The following is a 13,201-nucleotide window of genomic DNA, read 5'->3' as shown; positions in this document are numbered from 1 at the left end:
CCCCTTCAACCCATGTAATGCATTTCTTCATGGAACTGGCTTTGTGCACAGGGGCATTGTCTTGCTGGAACAGCTTTGGATCTCGTAGTTTAAGTAAAGGGAAAGTTTTATTGTAATGCATCTAAAGATGTCCTGTACAATTGTGTGTCCAACATCTCAATACATTTGTCTTTATAGTGTTTATTATTTTTTTTACCACTACTGTGTTTGTCATGTTTATGGGTGCAGTCTAATTTGTAAAGGCATCGATGCTGTGGTCCATGCATCCAGGCATGCGCACAATTCTTTATTTGCATACATTTCTGTTCTTTTGCTGTTTCTCTCTCTCTCTGTCTCTCTGTGTTTATGTGTTTTGTGTGTGTGTGTGTGTGTGTGTGTGTGTGTGTGTGTGTGTGTGTGTGTGTGTGTGTGAGGGAGAGAGCTTGTTTTCTGTGCGGTGGAACAGTTCAGAGGTTACGGATCCTCTCAGCAGTGCATCTCTCTGAAGGCCTGTAATATTAACGAGGAAGCTAAGTGCAGCAGACAACTGTGGGCACACTCGCAGGGCTCAGCGAGAAGACGAGGTGACTGCTATTGAACTCTTGTGCTGCCCGAGACGAAAATAAACACTTGCCAAACACCCGCACTATTTGTCTTCTCCCACTGACAAGTAATATGGGAGGGGAGAAAAAAAATCATCTTGGAGAAAAAAACTAACAAAAAAAACGTAGCTTGAAATTGTTAAATCTTGAGGGCCAACAATAAAATAAAGGAAGTAAGAGGCAAGCAAAAAAAAAAAAAGGCAGTGTTTAATTGGATTGAACTGCTTTGGTACTAATGAGCTGCTAATTGGCTTTTGTACTCTGCTCTCCCACTTCTCTTCTCACCATGCTACGTTCCGTTTCCCAGTGTTACAAACAAACAGGGTGAGGAGATGAGGTGCAATCGCATGTTCCTGCTGAGGGGTGGGGAAGTAAATTTAGCTCGTATTGAATTAGTATGGATTAAATTACAGAAATAGCTCGACTCGAGACATTTGCCTTGTCAAACATGAAGCGAATTTTCTTTGACTCCTGGATCGTAATGCGATCACGGATCAGCCAAATGTACGCTGGTGCACAGTTAATGTAATGTCTGAGCTGCTTGATGTTTGAGCCGAATGTTCTTCGCTGCTTCGTTTTGAGCGTCAGGCAACAAACTTTGTACTTGGGCGTATCGCTTTGATCGATACCGTAAAAATTGTACAACTTCCGAAAATAGTTTAGTGCTTCAGTAAAAGATTTCACCTGGTACTATAGATCATAAAGACTGTCCTAATGCTCATCCATGGACCCTTTTAATGATAAAAAGAAAACAGTAAAGCTTGTCTTCAGAAACCAATAAAGGATACAGATGTAGAAGAATCACATTTTTTCAAAATGGACTGGTTCCATTTGGATTCTTAAAATTTTTCATCCTCATGACATATCATTACATCATATGTATTTTTGCAAACCTTAGGCAAAATGAACTGTATTGGGTGGCACCAGGACCAGGACGCGCCTGTTATCCCTCCTCCCCTTCATCCAGATGGCACATGGTGAGAGCCAGGAGACGGGACGAGATTGCTGCGGTTCACTGAAGCCGAGCGGGAGAAGAAGGCATGAGCTCAGGTTCAGCTGGTCCAGAGCCGCTGATTGGCTGAGCCACCTGTCCGTTCTGTGAGTTGTGTTTGCCAGGCGTGCTGTGGAGCGGGCAGCACCCTGCTGGTGCCATCCGAATGAGCAGATGTTGTCGTGTAGCTGGCTGCTGGGCATTCTGGGCCGTGTGTGTTGGCTGAACGGTGGGCCGGGACAGGGAGAGCCAAAGGCCAGCGGCCCTCATCACGCCCCTGTCAGTCTGGGTTTGTTCTGACTGAGCTGTGGCTCTCCTGGAGAACCAGTGACAAAATTCACACCGTCCATACTCCTTTTTCTCACATTATAAACTTGTTCAAGCTTGAAGGAAAAAAAGGGGGTACACCGTAAAGGACGGTTAATATGCAACTAAATATGTAAATATATGCATGAATATGCAAATTAGGATCAGCCCCCAAAATTCCTTTTCTGCCATTCCAAATCGATAGCCAGCTAGTAAACCTCAAGCAAACTGGCATAAATATATATATACATAGTTTTGTTTTGTTTTTTGTTTTATTGCATTACTATGACAACTGTGGTTTTTTCTCATCGCTAACTTTCAAGAAGTTAGCTGAAACCTATTTAGATGTAAGTAGCTCCGTCCCTGAAACGGTTTTATACGGAAAACCCCGGAATGGCCACTGTTTTTAAATGTCGTAATCTGAATTTAACGCGCTGTATTAACAGTTACAATTGGCAGACGCCCTCACGTCCTTGCATTTATCTCAGTTATACAGCTGAGCAATTAAAGGTTAAGGGCCTTACTCACAGCCCCAGCAGTGGCAGCTTAGTGATGCTGGGGTTTGAACCCATGACCTTCCGAACTCAGTTTAATCAGACCAGCGCATACAAAAAAGGTGACCTTTAGGGTCCAATACAGGCCAGTCAAGATCCACTCAAGAAATGCATAGATATTTTAGGATTAAATTTTTTTACCCAAAAAAGGGACGTAATCGTAGAAACATTCGATCTGGAACAATGTGAGCTAATCCTTTAAAACAGATTCTACACTAATGTGTAAGTAGAATGTAATAGAATGCCTGTGGTGTAAATTTCTTCCAGTTTCTTGCTATTTTGAAAAGCATTTCACCTTCACACACGTCCTTAGCACACACAGACACACACATACGTGAAGCCTGTAGAATGATTCCCAGATTTGATTGCCGTTCTTTTCTCCACCTGTTGAAACACTGGTGTCAGGATCGGCAAGGTTTTATATGGTTTTTTCCTGTTGGCCTTGATGCGCTCTTGTCAATCTCTGCAGAAAAGCCTTCATGGCACGAGCTCTGCGTGAGGGAGATCGCAGCTTCCGTACAGCTGGCAGATGTTAATAGCTGTAAAAAGGGAAATTCAGGCAGTACAAATTTGTTAATATCTCCTCCCCCAAGGTGAGACCTCACACTCGTCTCTGCCTACCCCCCCCCCCCCCACACACACACACACAGACACACACACATACACACATATATATATATATATATATATATATATATATATATATATATATATATATATATATATATATATATATATATGGCACACGTGTGTGTGTGTGTGTGTGTGTGTGTGTGTGTGTGTGTGTGTGTAGGCTAATATCAAGTGGACTACAATATGTTTGATGAGTCCGTTGCGTGAAAACAGCTCTCCATTCTCAAACCAGGTGTTTCGATAAGCAAACACTTTCCTTTATTTGGTTTGCAATAGATATCTCCAATTCACACTCTCTCTCTCTCTCTCTCTCTCTCTCTCTCTCTCTCTCTCTCTCTCTCTCTCTCTCTCTCTCTCTCCCTCTCTCTCTCTCTCTCTCTGTCTATCTTTTTTGTTCTCTATCCCTCTCTCTCTCTCTCTCACACACACACACACACACACACACACACACACACACACACACACACACACACACACACACACACACACACACACACACACACACACACACTCTCTCTATAGTGATAGCACGGAGCAGGGATAGAGGGTGGATTGCTGTCTTTGATCACTGTTATTCATTAACCCTTGAGCCTACAAGCAAAAACCAATGCAGTGTGCAGGGGTCAAAGGTCAGTCTGAACAGCTCGTCATTAGCAACCAGCACATCACCAACTCTGTGTGTGTGTGTGTGTGTGTGTGTGTGTGTGTGTAAAGAAGACACTTTTTCCAGGTCAAAATCTTGAGAAAACATTTCTTACAGTGATGAAATAAGACACATTAGAGTATTAGAAATGGTGACCGAACACAATTTTTCATCCCAGAGCAAACAAAGTGTTCGGAGGATTCTAAAGTTCATTCCGTGAGTAAACTAGAATAAATTAGCATCAGGACCGTGCATATTTGACTAACTGGCTAACCTAGTGAGAAACAAAATGTTTGGTTGTTATGGTAACCTTACTATTGAACATATACATTGTGCTGAATTGGTATTGGGGGCGGGGGGGGGGGGGGGGGGGGGGGGGTTGTGGTGTTATCAAATTATTCAAACGACCTTTGAATCCTTAACTCATCACATCTAATATGCAAATATATAGGGAGTCTCTTAATTTGCATATTCACGCACTTCCATCTATTTTTGTTTTGCATGTTTAATAAGGATAAGGTGTTAAGACAATGCTAGGACTGGTTTTAGTCATTCAGTAGCGCTAGAAATGTCAAACTGCTCCTTTTAATTTACAGTGTTTTGAGAGAAAACAGAACGTTTCCCATTTCCACTTGTCATCACCTCCCGCTGAGATTACATTTTATATCAGGATTTTTATTTTTATTTTTTGCTAAACATTTGTGGCATTAAATAAATTTAATATTAATTACAACTAGAAAAATCACTTTTTCTGTCAGCCAGCCAGCCAGCCAGCCAGCCAGCCAGCCAGCCAGCCAGCCAGCCAGCCAGACAGACAGACAGACAGACAGACAGACAGACAGACAGACAGACAGACAGACAGACAGACAGATAGATAGATAGATAGATAGATAGATAGATAGATATGTAGACAGACAGACAGACAGACAGACAGACAGACAGACAGACAGACAGATAGATAGATAGATAGATAGATAGATAGATAGATAGATAGATAGATAGATAGATAGATAGATATGTAGACAGACAGACAGACAGACAGACAGACAGACAGACAGATAGACAGATAGATAGATAGATAGATAGATAGATAGATAGATAGATAGATAGATAGATAGATATGTAGACAGACAGACAGACAGACAGACAGACAGACAGACAGATAGACAGATAGACAGATAGATAGATAGATAGATAGATAGATAGATAGATAGATATGTAGACAGACAGACAGACAGACAGACAGACAGACAGACAGACAGACAGACAGACAGACAGACAGATAGATAGATAGATAGATAGATAGATAGATAGATAGATAGATAGATAGATAGATAGATATGTAGATATGTAGACAGACAGACAGACAGACAGACAGACAGACAGACAGACAGACAGACAGACAGACAGATAGATAGATAGATAGATAGATAGATAGATAGATAGATAGATAGATAGATATGTAGACAGACAGACAGACAGACAGACAGACAGACAGACAGACAGACAGACAGACAGACAGACAGACAGATAGATAGATAGATAGATAGATAGATAGATAGATAGATAGATAGATAGATAGATAGATATGTAGACAGACAGACAGACAGACAGACAGACAGACAGACAGACAGACAGACAGACAGACAGACAGATAGATAGATAGATAGATAGATAGATAGATAGATAGATAGATAGATAGATAGATAGATAGAAGATCTCCATGAAGATCTGCTTTACATGGGTTGAAGTGGAAGATCTTCTGCTACAGAGCTCTAAACCCTATTATACAACTTTGGGATGAAATATATATATATAAAATTTATTTTATTAAATTTTTTAAGATCTTTCAGGGCTTGCTCACAGGGGTGTGATTTGTGATTGTTAAAGAGCACAGATTAACTCCTACATGTTTTAGAAAGCCCACGTTTATTGTCACAGTGACAGGCAGGGGAGACCAGAGGCCCCGGTTCATTAGAGGCGGATTTTTAATGTCCTTCACTGCGTGGTGCCTTTTGAATGCTGAATTGCTTTGAAAGGGAAGAAAGAGAAAGAGAGTCTTATTGAATTTAATTTTTCAGGCACATATTTAATGTATCGTGATCGCTTTCCGTTCCGTTCTCTATGCTCTGTCTCCTCCTTCTCCTCCTCCTCCTCCTCTCCTCCTCTATTTCTCTGCGTAGACTGAGAGCCTAATGCTAATTTCCACAATGAGGACAAGATGGAGACTTGTGATAAGCAAGGCACAGACGTGATGGCCACACTAATGCAGTCCATAACTTCAGTTCATAGATGCTACATGTAGTCGGCATACTGTATCTCCATCCGTGTGGAGTGTGTCTCTGTCTATCTTCTCATTACTTTTCTTCTTAAAGCAGTCCAATTAGCTTAGCTGCTATTGGCACGACAAAAAAGATGGATTCGTGGCTCAAAAGAATTATCAGTGCAAATGAATCTCCACATAAAAAGGAGTAAGCAAGGCGCCTGAACAAAGCCGGACATTTCTTTTTTTTATACTCTATACCTCGGAGAAATACTGAGACTCTTACTCATCAGTGCAATTGTCCCCGACAGGATCGATTCTTTCTTCGCGTCTGTGTCTTCATCCTCTGCTCCTGAAGAGTCTTCTTCTCTTCATCGCTAGCCTCCAGGATAATGCGCAGAGCTTCCTCGCTGGCATCTTGCAGCCTGCCATGATCAAAAAGACGTCTTCTTGACGAAAGAAGTGATTTCCTTATTATCATTATTATCTTTTGTAAAATGCAGATTTTGCAGAAAGTTTCATATTTGCATATCATTTCCATTAAAATACGATTGAGAAGGCGGATCTGACCTCGTACATAGACTGTGTGTTCATTTACCTTATTTTGCAAACAAGTTATTGAATAGTAAAACTTCGAAGCAATTTGAATAGTTCCTGCGTCATAAAAGGAAAAAGGCGTAGGGTTAAATCAATCTGCCCAGTAACCTGTTGGTGCTGGGATTTCAACCCATGACCCTCCAAATGCTCTTTAACCAACAACTGAGCCTACAAATAGAAGGTTTTTAAAAAAATGCATAGATATTTCAGAATTTAATTTTTTTATATTTAAAATAAGGGACTTAGTCTTGGTAGCATTTGATTTGGAACTGCATAGGCTAATCCTTTAAAATAGATAATATCTTGGTGGTGCTGGGATTTGAACCCATGACCTTCTGTCATGTCATTTGGCAGGTGCCCTTATCCAGAGCGACTTACATTTAGCTCTTTCATACAATTAAGCATCTATGGGGGTAAGGGCCTTGTTTAGGGGCTCAGGAGTGGCATCTGGGTGTGACTGGGATTCAAACTCATGACCTTCGGATCCAAAATATGTTTGTGTTTGCTTGATCCAAATTCCAAACCACTGAGCTGCTACATCTAGCAATCGAAGTCTCCTTGACATTTCAACATCAGTGCCTGATCTTACTGATGCTCTCTTCAGTGGAATGAAGACAAATCCCCACAACCATGCCTCAAAATCTTGTCGAAAGAAGTTCTGGAGTCAGTTGTTGAACAAGAAACTTTTGGTCATATTGTGTACACATTATTGGGGGAGGTGGTAGCTTAGTGGTTAAGGCAATTGACTTTGGATCGGAAGGTCACAGGTTCAAATCCCACCACCACCAAGCTGCCACTGCTGGGCCCTTGAGCAAAAGCCCTAAAACCATCCCCTCTCAGTTGTAAGTCGCTTTGGATAAGGGCGTCTGCCAAATGCAGCAAAAGTAAAAGTAAAGTAAAAGTATTGAATTGAAGCAGGAGAACCTAGTTATGAAGGAAGCACAGACCAGATGATGATGTTTTCTAATGTGAGGAAAGGGGGCGGAGCTTGCAAAGGTAATATCGGGGACGCCCAGATTTCCACACTGACTGACTCGTTATATCAGGGTGCAAACGAACACAGATCTTTTGGCATATTTTTTTGGAGTTGTTCAAAACACTCAAAATGTGGCTTCCTACGCTAAACGTCTAAAAGGTTGAAACGTCTCGAAGTCTAAGTGCAGTTGCAAAGCAAAGTCTGTAATCATTTATGCAAATTTTCTGTTGAGTGCTTTTGACGATTTTTCATTTTTTTTTTTGCGAAAGTATTTGTAAATGAACATCTACATCTACATTATGCAGACAAAAGTTTGTGGACACCTGAGCAAAAGATGGGTATGTGTTTTTGAACATCCTACTCCACCTCCTCTTCTGGGAGGATGTTCCACAAGATTTTGGTTGTGGAGATTAGAGCTTATTTTACAGGGGTGTTGATAAAGTCAGGTACTGATGTAGGTAAGGTGAGGAGGCCTGTCCAAATTATTGTGTAGTTGTGTGTTATTTTGGCGCTAATGTTTGTCTAGATCTCATAGTAACACAGAGAGTGTACTATTTGTGGTTTTAAATCATATAGTTACGAGTTTCTACAACAAGCGTTTGCCTTTTACACTCGGCTATAAAAGCGTTTAGAGGACAGAAATTTCACAATGTGTTCAAAATTCATGTCATGTGAAGGATCCAGATTTAAAAATGATGATTGTTGTGAATATTCCAGTGAAAATTCAGTCTGAGTGAAGATACAATGCATGAATGTGTGTGTGTGTGTGTGTGTGTGTGTGTGGTGCTGTGCCACAACAGTGACTGATGATACGTTTGAGAGCATCACGAAACCGAAAGCACGAAAGGCCTTTAATGCGTTATACTGTTTCCGGGGCTGAAGAAGGAGAAGGAGGGTTGGAGTGAGAGAGAGAGGGGGGGGGGGGGGGAGGGAGGGAGGGAGAAGACAACATGTCAGCACTGGTTAAACACAGCGATGGGGAGAAGCTGAGGAGGGAAGAGAGTCATGGGTGGTTTTGTTAAACACGATAAATAACACAGGAGACGGCAGCTAAATGGAAATCAATGTGATTAGTCCATTAGTGTGGGCTTGAACTCGCCGGGGTTTTTAACATCTCTCCCTCTCTCCCTTTCTCCCTCTCTCTCTCTCTCTCTCTCTCTCTCTCTCTCTCTCTCTCTCTCTCTCTCTCTCTCTTTCTCTCTCTCTCTTTCTCTTTCTGCTGCCCTTCTCCATTAAGAGCTTATCAACCGAGAGGCCACTTTGGCGTTCTGTCTGGCCTGTTTTTTTTTTTTCTCTTCCTCCATCTTGCTCTGTCGATCTTCTTTAAATCTTTGCCGTTCCTCTCTTCATTCTTATATTTGATACAAAAGGCGTGGCTGTTGTGCAAAAAAAAAAAAAAAAAAAAAAAGGTGGAAAGCCCCAATTAGTCTCTGCCGTCCTCTTTTTCAATATTTTTCTTTCCCATTTGCATAACTGCCTTTAATCGCCTTTATTCCACTGATTAACTATTTTCCTGCCGATTGTGCAGTTAAGTGGTAAGTCATAATTAGACTAATAATTGCATTGGCCGAGGCCGAGGCCGCTCTCCGGCTCCAGCATGCCATCTGTTTCCTCGGGGAGGAGTGAGGGAAGAGCGCAGGAGGATTACTAAGGTTTTTACCCTGCGATTAGGCTTTTTACGCACAATACAGGAAGAGTACACACTTGTAGCTATTGTGTGACTGCAATACTGTGTTCGGTTGAACCTTCAAATGTTCAAACTCAACTCTGACTGATCATTTTATTTATTTAGTGAAAGTATAAATATATAGATATATAAACACCTGACCGCAAGGTTGGTATGTGCTTCTTTTCGAACGTCCCTGTTCTCATTTATTTCCGATTTGCTGTTATGAGAAGATGTTCCACTAGATTTTGTGGAGAATTGTGGAGATTCGTTCATCCATAAGGGTGTTAGTAAAGTCAGGTATTGATGTAGGTGAGGAGGTGAGGAGGTGAGGAAGCCTGGGGTGCAGTCAGCGTTCACATTCATCCCAAAGGTGTTTAGTAGGGTTCGAGCTCTATAGCAGGAGATCTTCATGGAGCTTGCTTTGTACACATGCGTATTAAAGTGAAGTAAAAATTTCATGCTCCAACATCCAAAGTTATCATGTTCAATTGTGTGCCTCTAATTTTGTGGGAAGAACCACATATGGCTAAATAAAATCAGGTGTTCACTTGAAGATATGCTTTACGTGGGTTGGATGTATGTGGAAGATCCCCTGCTTTAGAGCTCTAAACCCTACTGAACACATTTGGGATAAATGTGAACACTGACTGCCTTATTAGGGGTCTCCACAGCGGGTCATCTGTCTCCATACCCCCCTGACCTCTACATCTGCCTCTTTCAAACCCACTACCTGCATGTCTTCCCTCACCACATCCATAAACCTCCTCCTTGGCCTTCCTCTTTTCCTCCTTCCTGGTGTCTCCATCCTCAGCATTCTCCTACTGATATACCCCATGTCTCTCCTCTGCACATGTCCAAACCATCTCAATCTCGCCTCCCTCACCTTGTCTCCAAAACGTCCTACATGCTCTGTCCCTCTAATAAACTCATTTCTAATCCTGTCCATTGTCGTCACTCCCAATGAACATCTCAACATCTTCAGCTCTGCTACCTCCAGCTCCACCTCCTGTCTTTTACTCAATTCCACTGTCTCTAAACCATACAACAAACTTCTCTGTGTTTACTGTATGTTTTTAAGAAACTGTCATTGATTATATACAATATGCACTTAATACACTCCTAATATTGCTCCCATGTTTTAAATCCTGAGGTCGTTATGAGTAGATGTCCTGGATTCTAAAGGCGTTAGGATTACTGTTGTAATCGTCACGATCACTGCCATAGATGTCATCACACACATTTAACATAATGAAAATCCTTCCAGTGAAAATGCGAACGTTATGACACGTTGTTATGACAGTCTCTGCACCATACAACAGGCGCGTAAATAAACAGTGCGGATGAAAAAACAAGCCGTTCGGCTAAATCCTGATGTTGATTAGAGGCTCTGAATAAACGCGTGTCATAGCTGACACTGTGATTACACATACACAGGAAGTCTGAGATAAATTATATTTAGCGTAAAGTGCACTATTTACACTCTAAAAGCACTGAGTCGGACTGCGACTTTTGTCTGTTTAATTTGTAGCTATCAACCGTTTTTGTGTGTGTGTGTGTGTGGGGGGGGGGGGGGGGGGGTAGCTCTATAGCAGGAGATCTTCCACATACATCCAACCAATGTGAAGCAGATCTTCATGGATCTGGCTTTGTGCACAGGAGCTTTATCATGCTGGAATAGGTTTTGGGTCTCCTAGTTTAACTGAAGGTCAAATTTCTTGCTACGGCATCCAAGGAGTCCAATACATTTGTGTGCCTCCACATTTGTGGTAATTGTTTGGGAAGGAACCAAATATGGCTGAAAAAGTTTGGTGTCCCAATAATTTTGTTAATATAGTCTATGTAGATAGATAGATAGATAGATAGATAGATAGATAGATAGATAGATAGATAGATAGATAGATAGATAGATAGATAGATAGATAGATAGATAGATAGATAGATAGATAGATAGATAGATAGATATTCATAAACGTCATAATGCAGATTTTATATTTGGCATAGTGCAGTGATTTTAGTAATCGCACACACACACACACACACACACACACACACACACACACACACACACACACACACACACACACACACAAACACACACACACCTTCAGGAAGAAGAGATTGAAGCACAGACCCTAATGAAGGATGAAGGCGACACTCCCAGGACTCTTTGGCCCCTCGAGAGACTCGATCTGATTACGAGTGTCTTCATTTCTTAGTTAAATTTGCAGGGTTTTTTGCTTCTCAGGAAAAAAACAGAAATCATCATGGTGTGCTTTATGATACTTCTGTACCACTCATGTTGATCGCTCTCTGATACCAAAACTGTGTGTGGAGATGCATTTTTGGAGATGCAGCCAGAACAGCTGTCATTATGAGTTGTATTGCCATTCATTGGGTGGTGGTTTTGATGAATGGATTGATGGATGGGTGGATGGATGGATGGATGGATGGATGGATGGATGGATGGACAGCTAGATGAATAGATGGATGGATGCATTGAAGGAATAATAGATTGATAGATGTATAGGTGCATGAATAAATATACCGACTGGCAGGTAGGAGGTTGAATGGATGGATGGATGGATGGATGGATGGATGGATGGATGGATGGAAGCATGGATGGATGGATGGATGAATGGATGGATGGATGGATGGATGGATGGATGGATGGATGGATGGATGGATGGATGGATGGATAAATAATTAGACAGATTGGTGGGTAGGAGGAAGGATGAATGGATGGCAGCTGGGTGGATTAATGGATAGATAGACAGACTGGTGTGTAGGTGATTGGATCAATTGATGAATGGACAAACAGACAGATGGGTGGATGGATGGGTTGTTTCGATGTTTTATTTGATAGACAGACATGTTATTAATGGACAGACAGTTAAGTGGGATGATAGATAGATCTTGTTAGGGAGAGTAAATAGGAAGCTGAAGCTCTGCAGCTGGGATTAATCCATCGTCAGTATGGTGAAATCCTGGTTCGTGTTGTCCCTGTCACACTCACATCAGTCACATCAGTCAGTGTGTTATTAAAAGACAAGTGTGAGTGGAGATGTTCCCACCTCTGGAGCCCATACTGACACTCTTTTTCAGCTCCTCAGCTCTGTTCCGCCTGTCCGTCTCTCTCCGAGCACTCATCCCTCATGCTGTATATTATCCATTAGGATCCTTCAGGCTGGGACGCTAATGACAGGAGCAGACGGATTTTGAGGTTGAACATTCCGTCTCTCTGATTAGCGTGCAAGGTGAGAACGCTGCAGGCTAATTACCCTGAGTTACTGTCTGCGGAGCTTCTACATGGTGCTAACCGGCTCCATCAAAACAGCTGGTGCATCCCGGAACAGGCCTGGCTTTGTTTATCAGGAGACAGTGGCTGTGTCTCTGAGAGCTTTCTCAGTGACAGGTACTGATTAGCACGTCGGCTAACGAGCCGAGGTCTGTTTGTATTGTTTCTTTTTGTCTCTAGCTCACAAAAGGTGGAATGATGAGCGAGATGATGCCGAGGCATTCTCCCAAGCCACGTGATCCATCTGTTTGTTTGTGATTGTCTTTTTGGCAGCATTGTTCTACCGATTTAGGAACAGTTACAAATGTTTTGGTAAGGGTTAGGGGCGGAGTCACAATAAGGCTTTTTTTGTAGCTTTATTTTGTCTTTTGTGGCTTTTTTTTATGATTTATTCATAACACAAAAAAGCTTAAATCTACTTCTCTCTAATGGTTCACCATCATGAAGACATGACCCTGATTACGCATAAGAACCCATTTTCGTCTTTTTTATTGGGTTCCATGACGGTTCTTTTATATAATTAGGGCTTTTAATCTCCATAATGTTCTCCTTAAAACCTTCTATGTGAAAAAAATGATCTACAGTAGGGTTCTATATAGAATAATTCAATTGTTTCCACTAGAACCAACAGTTGTCTTGGATTTTGGATCAGAAGGTCATAAGTTGAAATCCTAGCACCACTAAGCAGTCATT

At 41.6% G+C, this 13,201-nt stretch overlaps 1 protein-coding gene and 1 long non-coding RNA gene across 5 annotated transcripts in view; one reads left to right on the top strand and one right to left on the bottom strand.

The window, feature by feature from the left end:
- gse1b (Gse1 coiled-coil protein b) overlaps positions 1 to 13,201 on the top strand; it is a 221,858-nt gene that overhangs the window by 155,444 nt on the left and 53,213 nt on the right. The gene's annotated exons all lie outside the window — the stretch shown is intronic.
- On the bottom strand, positions 1,296 to 2,986 carry LOC310732574. Its single transcript, XR_014535507.1, has 2 exons — positions 2,767 to 2,986; positions 1,296 to 1,955 (listed from the first exon to the last, which is right to left on the bottom strand). It is a non-coding gene; the product is annotated as an uncharacterized lncRNA (long non-coding RNA).

The sequence above is a fragment of the Silurus aristotelis genome (assembly GCF_946808225.1).
Source record: "Silurus aristotelis genome assembly, chromosome: 10".
Lineage (NCBI taxonomy): Eukaryota > Metazoa > Chordata > Actinopteri > Siluriformes > Siluridae > Silurus > Silurus aristotelis.
This window is presented reverse-complemented; position numbering and strand designations above follow the sequence as displayed.